The sequence below is a fragment of the Nilaparvata lugens genome, chromosome 3 (assembly GCF_014356525.2).
Source record: "Nilaparvata lugens isolate BPH chromosome 3, ASM1435652v1, whole genome shotgun sequence".
Classification (NCBI taxonomy): Eukaryota; Metazoa; Arthropoda; class Insecta; order Hemiptera; family Delphacidae; genus Nilaparvata; species Nilaparvata lugens.
Genome location: NC_052506.1, coordinates 43,173,836 through 43,188,192, shown reverse-complemented (window position 1 = coordinate 43,188,192; position 14,357 = coordinate 43,173,836). Strand labels below are relative to the sequence as shown.

The window sequence follows — 14,357 nt, the reverse complement described above, 5'->3', positions numbered from 1 at the left end:
GGTGTCTTCCCGGGGTCCGGATCGGTCACGGAATTCCCGCAAAGGCCTTCCCTGGCCTTAATTGAGGTCCTCTTTCGATCCTGCACTGAATTAGTGCGCTGTGGCGGCTTGCCCTCTGGACTTTCCCAAGTCCTGCTTGTCGGGCACCAACTGTCCTCCTGGGGTCCGGATCAGTCGCGGAGTTCCCGCAAAGGCCTTCCCTGGCCTTGGTTGAGGTCCTCCTTCGATCCCGCACTGAATTAGTGCGCTGCGGCGGCCCGCGCTCTGGACTTTCCTAAGTCCTGCTTGTCGGGCACCAGCTGTCCTCCTGGGGTCCGGATCAGTCGCGGAGTTCCCGCAAAGGCCTTCCCTGGCCTTGTTTGAGGTCCTCCTTCGATCCCGCACTGAATTAGTGCGCCGCGGCGGCCCGCGCTCTGGACTTTCCTAAGTCCTACTTGTCGGGCACCAGCTGTCCTCCTGGGGTCCGGATCAGTCGCGGAGTTCCCGCAAAGGCCTTCCCTGGCCTTGGTTGAGGTCCTCCTTCGATCCCGCACTGAATTAGTGCGCTGCGGCAGCCCGCGCTCTGGACTTTCCCAAGTCCTGCTTGTCGGGCACCAACTGTCCTCCTGGGGTCCGGATCTGTCGCGGAGTTCCCGCAAAGGCCTTCCCTGGCCTTAGTTGAAGTCCTCCTTCGATCCCGCACATAATTAGTGCGCTGCGGCGGCCGGCGCTCTGGACTTTCCTAAGTCCTACTTGCCGGGCACCAGCTGTCCTCCTGGGGTCCGGATCAGTCGCGGAGTTCCCGCAAAGGCCTTCCCTGGCCTTCCTTGAGGTCCCCTTGCGCCTCGATGTTCCACTGCTGGTCTACCAATGGGGAGTCAGGTTTCGACCAAAACCTGACGTGTCGCCGTTGGTCGAAACTGGTAGCCCGTCATCTAAACGGGTTAAATGTCGATCAGCACTCGCCCAAACGGATGTTGAGCAATGGAGTTCACCGTGATTGAGGCTAATCGTCTTTAGCCTCAAACACAACTCCCGGTCGCTGAAGAAATCGGAGTTCACTTTAGTACAAGACGTACTGTGATGTTGCTAGCTGCACGCTGCTTCCTTCTCACCTCACTCGACCGCTCATCCTGGCTCTCTGAACTCGACTGCCTCCTGCTAGCCTTTCTCGAGCCTCCCTCAGTGACCGAGAGGGAGGGGAGAGAGGATGCGCAGCACCGCTGAGCGGTAGGCCAGTGGCTGGCTTGAACGTTGACCCCTTAGATTCTATCAAAGATAGCCGAGCGTCAAATAAATGAGCCCCAAACTCAATTCCTTTCTCTAGTTACAATATACATCGTGACAATCCTATAGTGTTGAGGAATTAAAATAAATTGCACACCATAAACAATTTGATACATATATTAACAAATATTGCAAAAATAGATCAGGGCAAAAAATATGAAGAGCGATAAAAATATATAATATAAAAATAGAACAATAATCGAAATCAGTAAACTATCACAGGCTAAATACTATTCTCTAAATTTATAGCACGAAACGTTACCATGTGCTTTTATCTTTTAATCATATGCATCCTTTTGTATGTAGCTGCGATATAAGCTTGCTAATACTTGTCGACTTGGACAATTCTATTAACAATAGGTTCCTTAAAATCAACTTGATAAATTGGCAACCAATAATCCAAATATATATATTAAATTCTCTAGTATCTAATAGATTTCTTTGTAATGAATATATATTTTATCTCAGGGTGCAAGATTCGGCACCTGACGGAATAAGTAGAGCAATTCATCTAGTGAATCAGAGCTACAACAAACTATCACAAATTATTGCAAAAATTAAAGATCATATGAATATGTATTAACAGCCTAGATTTTATACTTCTTTGATTTATTAGAATTTTCGGAAATGTACTGACTCATTATTCCTCTAATAAAATACCTTTAATACTATATTTACTTGCGCAAGTATTTTTTATTAAATTCTTAATTTATAAGAAAACCCTTTCGACGAGCTAGCTTTGATTATTAGGTAATTTCGAAGCACTGAGGGCGCCCGTCACTAATTCAATATTTCTCACTCACGTGTCGAAATCTGGTTATGAGCCACTGATGTTGATCCAACTCCTGATGGTCCTGGACTATGGTAGCCAGAGTCTTCTCTTCCAAGAGGTTACAAAATTATTTAAAAATGGAAATGACTTCTGCTTTATAAGAGCATCACAAAGTCTTATAAGAAATTTAATAATTCAAACTAACTTTAGCTTTTTACAAGTTATAGCAAGGTATTACGCTCTATAATATTCAGGGACCTCTCATGGTGGCATTTGGCAGGCGAGTGTTGGTTCTCCTTTTTTCAATTTTACAATTCTCATTTCCGACTTCCAAATTTACATAAAATTTGAATATCCTAGTCCTCCGCCATTAACAGTTCAAATAGACCGTACTAAAATATTAAATTATCACTTATGTTGTATGTTTAATAATTTCTTTGCCTTCGGGCCATATCCATAATATAGACTATACAACAATTTTATATAAATCCCAATCATTTGTAGAAATATATATAAATATTTTTGAATCGGCATACTATTGCCGCCTATCAACTGCCATTATGTGATTGGTGCATGCAAATTGTTTCAGTATTCATGCGCTTGGTAACCTCCTATTTCCTGGATACATTTAATTATTTTTATTAGGTTTTTTAAATATGCCCTCTACATGCTAGTTAATTTTCTATATATTACTATTTGTTTCATGCATCATAATAGTTAGCCACGTGACCTTTTGTTCCTCCAAATTGCATACCGTTTTGCCGCAATAGATCTCTGCCAAGGGGTTTGGTCAGATTCTACGTTGCATGGCTCGGTCGATCGTTAGGTCGCCGATCACTAAATGTTTATGCCTAACCTCAATCTTCAATATTTTATATAATATTATATATTAGCAAAAAATTATTTCAATTCCTTTTAGGCTGTTGTACAGTTTAGCCAGAACAAGCTGATGTTATCTAATCTTTATGTTATCTCTTTGGCGATATTAGCCAGTTACTTTACTCAGACCTATTAATATTTCAGCTAGGGATTTTTATATCTACCCAAATTTCAATATGTTACACGCGGTGTTCTAATTCGTTGTCATGTTGGCCGTTGTCATCTATGACATACCCTGCTACTGACATTCTGCCTGATGTGAAACAAAATAAAGGTGTTGTTTTGAATATCACTGAAGAGACTGCTGTTATTCAGATAACACGTTTCTCCTCATACATGAGATTGTTATGTTCCTGTGCTTATGTTTTACGTTTCGTGAATAACTGTAAAGCATCAATTAGTGGTGTCTGTCGTAAATCAGGCGCACTTAGTGTTCAAGAGTTGAAATGTGCACAAATTTATTGTGTTAAAATTGTTCAAAAGTGTCATTTCAATCGTGAACTCGACCTATTGAAAGAGGGTAAACCCTGTGAAAAGAGTTTCCAAAAAATAGTGGTGTCTGTATTCTTGGATTGTGATGGTGTGATTTGTGTTGGTGGCAGATTGGTAAATAGTGCTTTAGGATATGAAGCCAAGCATCCTTGTTTGATACATAAAGATAGTCATTTTACTAAACTCCTCATTGAGTATTATCATATTTCTCATCTTCATGCTGGACCAAGAATAGTGCGTGCTCTTATTCAGCGTTATTTTTGGATTGTCGGAGCACACAGTGTTATCAGAAATGTGATTTTCAATTGTACTCGTTGCCGCTTATTCAATGCAACTCCTGTTGCTCCAGTCATGGGTGATCTTCCCAGCTCTCGTGTTGTTCCCAGTGCTCCCTTTCTGAAGGCTGCGGTCGATCTAGCTGGTCCTTTCACTGTCAAAGAGAGTATTCGGCCCAAAGCTCGTACGTACAAGGCATACTTTGCACTGTTTGTCTGTCTGGCAACAAAAGCTTGTCACATTGAGGTGCTTACAAGTCTTTCATCCGAAGAGTTTATCAACACTCTCCATCGTTTTGTTTCTAGGCGTGGATTGCCTAAAGAAATATTCTGTGATCAAGGGACGAATTTCAAAGGTGTTGTGCGCTCAGCTCACGTGAAAACTAACTCTGGTGAGTATGTTAGGCCAGTTAGGAAACTTGCCCCCATACTTCCCTATTAGTTTAACCCACACACCTAGTTTTCCTTTCCTATTCCTTTTTCCCTTAGTTTTTCCTTTCCTACCGTTCAGTGCTTGTTGTTTTGTTTTTCTTCTACTTTTAAATTTTAGTTTTTTTTTTTTTTTGAGTTTATGTTCTTGGAAATGGGGCATTCCAAGGCGGGCGGAGATGGTGGATTTGCGGATGATCGGCAGCCTTGATTGTGGGCTGATTAGTTTGCGCTTTCCTCCCCTTCCCCCTCTCCCAAAGAAGCAAGAAAACCTCTCTCCCTCACCCCTCCTTCATCCTCCCTGTTTATCTTTCTAACCAGCACTTCAAGAATAGTGCTCGAGAAGTCAGCATCATTGTTTCGTTTTGTTCCGTGGCGTTCTAGCTGAACGCAATTATTACCTCGTCTTGTTTCATGATATATGTAGCCTACAATATCATATAGGCCTACGCATAAAGACAGGATATCGTCAGCAGTAACTTCTACACACGAGATACAGTCCACTTCCTCGCCAGTTCCAAGGTTAGTGCAAATTAAAGACTTACTTTTGGGATTGTCAACGTTTTCGTGAATTAAATCTCAACTGTACCCCAATCCATAGGTTTGGGGACAGGACGGGATTACCATCTATTGATGACATTAAGTCAGTCTGAGACTATCATGAGATACTTGAACTAAAAAGTGAAATTGACCTTCTCAAAGCTAAATTTAATTCTTTGAATGATGATCAGCTCACAATTAATGTTGAATTCTATCATTATGTCTGGAACAAATTCATGTCAGTTAATTCTAAAATCAATGCTAAACTTCAATGCTAAAATCAATGTTAAACAATGCTATCTAGGTATAGAGATAAACTGCAACAATCAAAAGAACAAGCTGTCACTCAAGCTGCTGCAGCTCATTCTCAGTCAAATAATGCGCACTGGGCTTTACATCTACGTTTGCCAGACATCCCTCTGCCATCCTTCAATGGCAATTTCAGCCAATGGTTGCACTTTAAGACAACCTTTACTAGCTTAGTGATTAATAATGATTCTCTTGATCATAACTTGAAATATCATTATTTATGGCAAATGTTAAGGTTGGAAGCACTAAACCGAATTGCTAATTCACTGTCCGGCAATTTCAATCTCGCCTTGGAGCTTTCAACCCAGCGATACAACAATGCACTTTTGATTGCTGAAATGCACTTAGCTAAAGACAAAGTGTCTCTTGATACCTTGTGGGAATTTTTAGAAGTTCAGCACATGATTTCTCAACACATTGCTTTCAATAATGGCAACAACGTTGCTAATGTCAATCAGCAGAGTAATTCCTCCAATCAACCAAGTTCAAATAAACCAGTCTTTCAGCATAAACCAAATAACGTTCAATTTGGTACTGCTAATGTTTTCAATAAGCCTGTGATGTGTCTATTTTGCAATTAAAATACACATAGTTTGTTCAATTGTCCTACTTTCAGTAATATTCCTGTCGCCGAGTGTGGTAAAGCAGTGCAGCACAAACAGTTGTGTTACAATTGCTTGCATGTGCGTATGCCCATGGCAAGCCGCATCTTTTTGAAATTGTGCTGCACTTTCGCACACACAGAGTAGCATTGATTGCCAACATCACTAAAATGTATAGACAAATCCTTGTTCATCCGGAAGACCGTACTTTTCAGCGAATTTTCTGGCGAACTAACATCGATGAGCCTGTTCAAGAATTTTTCTTAAACACAGTTTCTTATGGTACCCCCTCTATGCCCTATTTGGTGACACATACGTTGAATCATTTGGCTGATGTCCAATGTACTCCTGGTTCAGCGGTTGCTATGGCAATAAAATCTGGTTTCTATGTAGACGACCTGATAAGTGGATGTTCGACTGTCCCTGAGGCCATCAACCTTGCACAAAAATTATTGCACACACTCGCCAGCGGTGGTTTTGAACTACATAAGTGGCTATCCAACTTTATGGAAGTACTAGCTACTATACCGTCGCATCTAGTTGAAACTGTCTCTTCAAAACCACTATCAGACTCTGACGATAGTGTCATTAAGGCATGTATGCGACTGGTTGAAAGCCCTTCCTAACCATTCAGATGTATTTGTTTTGGTACTAATTTCTGCTATTCAAAATGCCACTTCAGATTTTTCATGGAATCACGTCGAATCAAGTCAAAATCCTGCTGATCTCGTTCACGAGGCTGCTCACCCAATACATTGATTTCAAATAATTTGTGGTGGAACGGTCCAACTTGGCTGAAAGGACAACCTGCAGCCTGGAAGGAAATTTCGTCAAATGTAGTCATGTCATGACCAATCACAGTGCTCGCTACGCTCGCCCAACCCTGTATCATTTCATCAATCATTAATCATTTTTCCAATTTTCACAAAATTTTGCACATTTTCGCTTACATCCTTTGTCTCATAAATAATTTTCCGCATCTCCCTGACAAATCAAAACAAATTCGAGGTTATCTCTCTGTAGCTGAAATTCAGGAAGTGAAGTCAAGGTAATTCAATCTGTACAATGTGAATCGTTTGATGAAGTCAAACAGTTGAACCAGCATAAGGAATCACAGCCCCCTCAAAGCTCTTTCACCACTTATTCATTCTGACTCTTTGTTATGTGTAGGCGGTCGTTTGCAAAATGCTGATCTCCCAAGCACCAGATTTTTTTGCCCGCCAAACACAAGTTTACGTGCGCACTCATCATGTCTTATCATAAATGTATGCATCATGCTGGTGTCCAGTCGACTAAGACAGCGATTCGGCAGCGCTACTGGATCCCATCCACTCGCCGCACTATTAAAAATGTAATCAAATCATGTAAAGTTTGCTTTCATTCCACTACTCAACAATCTGAACAGTTGATGGGTCAACTTCCCTACGCGCATATCCTCGCCGATTTTCCATTTTACAAGTATGGAGTTGATTATGCGGGTCCATTGTCCATTTGTGTTGGCGGCCCCAAATCCTGCTCATTTTCCAAGGCTTATCTCGCAATTTTTGTTTGTATAGTCACTCATGCTGTCCATGTAGAAGTAGTGTCTGAATTATCTTCTAAACATTTTATAGCAGATTTAAGTCACTTTTCATCTCGTCGAGGTAATTATACCTCAATACTATATTATATTATAAAGCTAAATCGAAAAATAATTCTGATATTCTATACTTTCAAATATGGTTTGGAAATATATAACAAATGCTATTGATGAATTTTTATAATAATTTTCAATTATGAGTTGACATGTAATGTTTGTGTAGAAAAAATTGTTCCTGTTCTCAAATTTAATTTCAACAATTTCAATTTGTTACAATGTAATGTTATTTTTTTTTTAATTCTCAAACAGTAAATTTTTTTATGTCGAGAGAGGGGTATTTGTAATATTACATTTTCTCTCGATCAAATTTGAATCTTCAATTCGATATTCAAAATATTAATAAAACTTGATAGCAAATATCGGTGTAATCGATATATGGACTAAACTTTTCATAGGGAATTTATCATATATACTAGTGTTGAACATTCCACTGGATCACTGTAACAAAGTTATATTTCTGAAAAAACAGATAATTCTAAACAATATGAAGGTTAATTGAATTTAAAATAACTTCAAAAATAAAGTTTTATTGAAAACAATAGATATAAAGTTTGTAGACTTGTGTTCTTTGCTAATTGGCAATTGATGATGACATGTCTCAGCTTCACCAGAAAGGCTTCTTGTTCTTGTCTCTCTCAAATTTTTTGATGGCTGGCTTGTGTTGGGAGTGTTGGCTTCTGTTGGGATTTTCCTAAATAATTGAAATTTAAGATGTGTTTATTGTGATCTGAATGTTACTGTAAAGTTTATTGATGTTATTGAACATACATGAAATGTAGATTTCAATTTTTCTTTTCATTTTGTGGTGAATTTTTCGTTGAATGTTCAAAGCCATAAGCCTGTTTTGAAACCTGTAAACGATAGATAAGTATTCTTAATCTATAAGTTATATATTTTAATTTTGATTTTGAAGTAATAATTTCTGAGTTTTTGTGAAAGATGTTGGAATCTGTTTTGATGAATGGAACAAACATATTAGTAACCTCCAATATTGAACATATTAATTTGCTCTGAACTGGATTTCTTATTCATAAGCATTAGATTCATTTATGATATATTAGGATATTAGCTTATGAGGAACCGATGACTTACCTTTGCTGATAGGTAAATGCTATCCAACCTATTAGGATAAATTGGTAGCACGTCAATAATCAGGATGTTTCAAGATCACACAGTCGATGAACTTATCTTTGATTTCTTGAAAGGTATCATTATCTTTTTCAGTCCAAATGAACTTATTTTTCTTGCAAAGAAGATGCTTAAAACGATTTTCAGGTATGAATAATTTTTCTGAAACTTTCTGTAAAAATTACAGAGACCAATGGATGACTGCAATTATTGTTTTAAATTTTGTGGAATGGGAAATTTCTGAATAGCATCTAGTTTAGAGTCATCTGCTTCAATACCATTTTTACTTATAATAAAACCGAAATACTTTATCTTGTCTGCAATAAATTTCGATTTATTCAGTTTGAATTTCAAGTTACTTTCCCTTAAGTTATTGAATAATAATTCAATTCTACTGATATGTTGTTGAAGAGATAGACTAGAAATGACAAGATCATCAATATAAGCAATGGTAAACTCACAAACCTCTTCACCTAGCATTTTATATAAGCATTTGATAAATTCGGATCCACTGATATTCAAACCAAATGAGGTAGATGTGTGTATTGATAAGTCTGACCAAAAACATTGAAAGCTAAACATATTTTCTACTACCTATCTTCAGTTAATTTCACTTGATTGAAACCTTGAGTGATATCAAAACTGCTAATGTAGTTACACTTATTGAATCGAATGAGTAGGTTATCTATTGGTTCAGTTTCTGTAAAATCTTTTATTATGTACTTATGCATCTCTCTTCCATCTAAACATAATCGAATTTCATTATTTGGCTTTTTTACCACTACCATAGGACTTGTATATTCAGAGCTACCTGGTTCAATGATTTACTGATCTTCTTTAATTCTTTCTTAACTTGATCTCTATACTGATATGGGATCGGATAACTCATCTTATCTAATTCACATCATCTTCCATTATCAGTTTAGATCCAGGACTATCAGAGAAAATAATCTTTATTATTTTCAAATACGGTACCTCAATTAATTGGTTTACCAATTCAGAAGATTCATCACTTCGCTGTAATCTTAAATTATCAATCTGCTGATTCCATAAAATATTAAACGTTTTCTGGTTTCTTTCTATGTTAACATGAAAAAGTCTTTTGTACTTCAAGGTATCCTTCTTTATAAATGGAAAACAACAATCTTTCAATGATATCATGTTTTGATTAAAATCAATAACTGCTCCAGTATCTTCTAAGAAATCACAACCCACCAAAATATCTATATTTAAATCTTGAACTATAAGAAAAACTATTGGCAATTCTAACTTATCAAAAAATACCTCTAACATAATCTGTTTACCTTCTTATGTCGCATACCAGTAGCTACAACTATACTTACATTAGGAGCTGGTACTAAGTTCAACTTGAAATTGTTTTTCTTCATTTCATCAACAAGTTTCTCATTAATTACATTTACCTCGGATCCAGTGTCAATAATTATTTGATATTCTTTATTGAAAATCTGTACTTCTATTTCTGCTAAGTCATATCCAGTAGTAGGTGGAGTGTTTTCTTGTTCCTCCAATAGTTCATCAAAAATACAACCTACCATGTATAGTTCTTCTTGACAAACAGTTTTAGATTTACTCAATAGATTCATCTAACTGAATTTCTGGAATATGTACTACCTATATTAACACTTGATTCTTTAATATGAATTTTTTGATAACTAGGTATTTACTTCATTACTCAAATTTTTACAACTATTTTCTTGCATATGAATTTGACTGATTAATTCTGGCTTTCTAATTTCTAACCTGTTTGATGATTCTGATTACAAATTTATTTCATTTATGTCTACAGCTATATCAAAATTTGACCTTTCCTTAACTGGGAGAACAGGGCTGTCATTTCGTCGTCCCCTTATTAGTTTAAAGGAACATTCTGTCTTGGACGATTTGCATTCATCTGATCTGAAGTTTGAGCAGGCATAAAACCTGGTGGTGGGAGGCTGAAATCTAACTGGTTTCTTTCTAATACATGTTAGCTGGTCGATTTGGATTAGATTGATTTGAATTTATAGGTTGATGATTTCTATTATCTCTGAAATTATTATGAAAATTTTGATCTCTATGACCATTATTGTTTGGTCCATCACGGGGCGTTTTTCTGTTTACTTTGTAAGTGTCAGTATTGTCAAACTCATTCAACAAACAAATGAACTCATCACTAGTCTTTAATGTTACAAATGATTGCAGCTGTAGATATGGTTTCATCAAAATGACCTTTCAAAAACTTAAAAATAGTATCTTCATCTAAGGCTGGAATTGGATTCTTAGCAATATTGAAACGAGAAATATAATAGGCCTACTCAGTAAGATTCTTAGATAAGTTTGGCTTATATTTTCCAAATCTTAAATCGTTTCTAGCAGATGATTTAATGTCGTCTGACCACATTCTAGCAATGAATCAATCTCTTTAAATTCTTCAAAGTTGTTTACATCAAAACGGATGGGAATCCACCAATCACGATGAGAAAAATTTGAATTGAAATTATTTTCCAAAATACCTTTAATTTTGATCCAGTTTGTGATTTCATTTCTTTCGAAATACTCTATTTACTAAGTCAAATTTACTAAGAAATGCATTGGATTCTTTTTGTCGATTCGTTTTTTGATAAATTGTCACTTTATTTATTAAAAGTTTACATATTAAGCAAGAAGAAAATAAAATAAAACATATTTGAACATCTCTCATCAGAATCCAACTTAAAACTCAACTAGTTATCTTCTCATAACAGTTCGTTACCGAAAACAATCCCCTTGGCAACCGGGTCCACATGATTAGTGTCCATGTAGGCCTTGCCTACATCAATATCCATTAAATTTGATTAGGTAAATTTAATTAGATTTGATTACTGAGATTTCAGTAAATTCTGGAAATCTATGCGTGAGATAGAGGAAATGCTTCCTATTTTTCAGTACAAGCTTTAAGAACTTGCAGGTCTATGGTCCCCTAGCTGAAATGGGAGACTTCATGCAATGTTAGAAACTTTTGTGAAACATTTTCTGTCTCTTACAAATCTGTATGGGCCTTTAGAAGCTAGACATTTACATACATGGTATCTCAGTCTCTAGACGGCTTTCATAGACTGTGTTCTCCAGACTATAGACCATCTTGCAAGTTGGTCTCCTAGTACGTAGAAGAGCCTTCTATAATGTTCAACATTGAAAATAAAACACATATTTTCATCATACATCTCTACCTCCAATTTCACGGTACCTACCGTACGTATTTTGAAATATCTTAGAATCTCACTATTGGTTCCTGATATAATGTTATACAAAAATTAATTGTTTTCTGCTCTTATCTTTGGTTTTCCTGATGGTCATATTATCCCTTGATGCGACATCATATAAGGACGAAAATGAGTTTGTATGGATGCATACTACAGCTCATTCTTCTAAGCTTTTCAAGGCGGTTTAAAAGTATGGTGAAACATATATGCGTAAATTTTTCAGGGTTATTCAACCTCTTTTCCTTTCAATCAATAACATGGCCTATTTCTGTCTTTAATATACACTGTTCTTTCTTTCTCAGAATCTCTCGATGATAAGAAATTATGCTTCGACTCAAATTTTGTTGCTCTGTGTTGGAAGTTTTTATTGTGCTGTTTTTCTCTCTACGCTTGAAGTATTTGCATGCATCAAAACGTCCATATGTTCTTTTCAAAAAGTGAAAGAATTTAAATAGAATGACTATTTTATTTGATAGGCGAAGAGTGGACAGTAATGTCGTCTACTCTTCCAAACTACAAAATTGATGGAATTCTAACTCCACCTTTTTACAGTTAAAGTGAATGTATTTTATGAATAGGAGAAAAAACAAACTTGAGACAACTAAGTAAGCATACGTAGAAAATTGATTCATATGATATTCAAATACAAATTCATTGTTGTATCAATTAGTATGAACTACAGTACGGTAACTATATTACCCAATATAGGGTAATATAGTTACTGTAGTATGAGCCTATAGATGAAGCTTTTGATACAGTTAAACAGATCATTCTGCTTTACAATGGTTGTTCAACTTCAAGAATTTGGAAGGTCAGAAAGCAAGGTGGATGCAACGATTACAAGAATATAATTTTATTATAAAACATCAAAGAGGCAAAGTACATAGTAATTCTCTGTTGTATATGGTTGTATATTGTACATGGTAAAGCTGATGCGCTGTCAAGGAGACCATGTCTTCAGGACTGTAAATATTGTGAGAAAATTGAAAGTAAACAATCTCTGATAGTGAATGCAATTAGAATAGAGTCTGATGATTATTGGAGTGATGCAATGCTTAGGAAAGACCAGATCAACGACAGCAACATTGGAGACTTGGTTACTTTTAAAGAAGAGGGTAAGCGACCAGCTTGGGCTGAAATTTCACATAGAAGTGCTATCTACAAGAGCTATTGGGCCCAGTGGGATTTTTTGCAGGTTGTTAATGGAGTACTGTTTCGGAAATGGGAATCGGCAGATGGTCTTTCTATGGTTCTACAAAAAGTCATACCCGATAGAAGGGTACCAGAAGTCTTAGAAGAGATTCATGGTGGCGCTTCCGGTGGTCATTTTGAAACTAATAAGATGCTAGAGAAGATACAGCAGTGCTTCTATTGGGTCAATTCTAGAGCAGATATAGATAGTGTTGTGGTGTCGGCGCTGTGATACCTGTGCTGCAAGTAAAGGACCAGGAAAAAGGTTCAAAGGAAAGATGCATAGATATGATGTGGGATCCCCTTTTGAAAGAATTGCTGTGGATATAGCCAGTCCGTTTCCAGTGACTACTAAAGGTAATAAAAAATATCTGTTGGTGATTATTGATTACTTCACAAAGTGGCCAGAAGTATACCCCATTGCAAATCAAGAGGCCCAAACCGTTGCCAGAATGATAATAGATAATAATTGGATAAGTCGATTTGGAGTGCCATTAGAATTACATAGTGATCAAGGCAGAAATTTTGAATCAAATGTTTTTCAAGAAGTTTGCAAATTGTTAGGGATAAAAAACACATACAACCCCACTTCATTCACAATCTAATGGAATGGTAGAGCGTCATAATAAGACATTAGGAGAGTTTCTACGAAAATCAGTTTCATCAGTTCAGAAAAATTGGGATATGAAACTTCGTTTATTTTTACTGTCTTTCGCTCAGCCATACACTGAGCAACTGGTTGGAGTCCAGCAGAAATGCTTTATGGGAGGGAGATTCGACTCCCTGGAGATTTAATGTTTGGTAGACCACCAGATCAACAAAAAAATCGAATGGAATACATTGCTGATTTGGAAAATCATCTTTCAACAATTCATGAAATCGCCAGAAAACATATAAATTTGTACAGTACTAAACTAGAAATAAAGTATGATTTGGCAGCATCAGGAACAAAACTTGAAGAAGGGAAACTCGTTTGGCTATATAATCCAAAGCGAATTGAGGAATTTGCTCAAAATTAGAAAGAGCATGGGAAGGCCCATACAACATTCTGAAGAGAATAAATGAGTATACAGGATTAAGAAAACGGGAGGGAGAACCAAACCTAAGGTTGTACACATTAATCGTCTAGCACCTTATCAAGGAAATCTGGATATTGGAGACCAACATCCCTAAACCTAGCTCCGCAGTGCAGGCTGGATGCTTGGCTGAATCGGACTAGGCGCTGAGAAAGCAAATAATAGCAGCGTTGGTGGGAATGCGAGCGGCCGCAATAACATCTTCCACCCAGCAATGGTCGGCGTAGTTCCGCCTAGCGGACAGACGAAAGATCAATCCAGTCAGTTATTTGATCCCTCCAGCCAGGCTCAGCCAAGCAGCCGAGACAATAGAACAATGGAGTGACGGTCTTATTCACGTTCATCAGCAGTTTCTTTCTCACGATTATTTTGATTTTTTGCTACCTATAATCAATAATAACTCCAGTCACCAGTAAAAAGTTTCCAGAAACGTGGTGTACTACCATATTAATGACTTTTATGTTTATTTTTAATTATTTAAAAACATTGTTGACATTCTGAGCCTTCAGGCTAAACT

General features: G+C 37.1%; 1 long non-coding RNA gene across 1 annotated transcript; it reads right to left on the bottom strand.

The window, feature by feature from the left end:
- Positions 1-7,553: 7,553 nt before the first annotated feature.
- On the bottom strand, positions 7,554-11,235 carry LOC120350447. The gene is made up of 3 exons (XR_005570784.1): positions 10,845-11,235; positions 8,296-8,503; positions 7,554-8,054 (listed from the first exon to the last, which is right to left on the bottom strand). It is a non-coding gene; the product is annotated as an uncharacterized LOC120350447 (long non-coding RNA).
- Between the last annotated feature and the right edge of the window lie 3,122 nt (positions 11,236-14,357).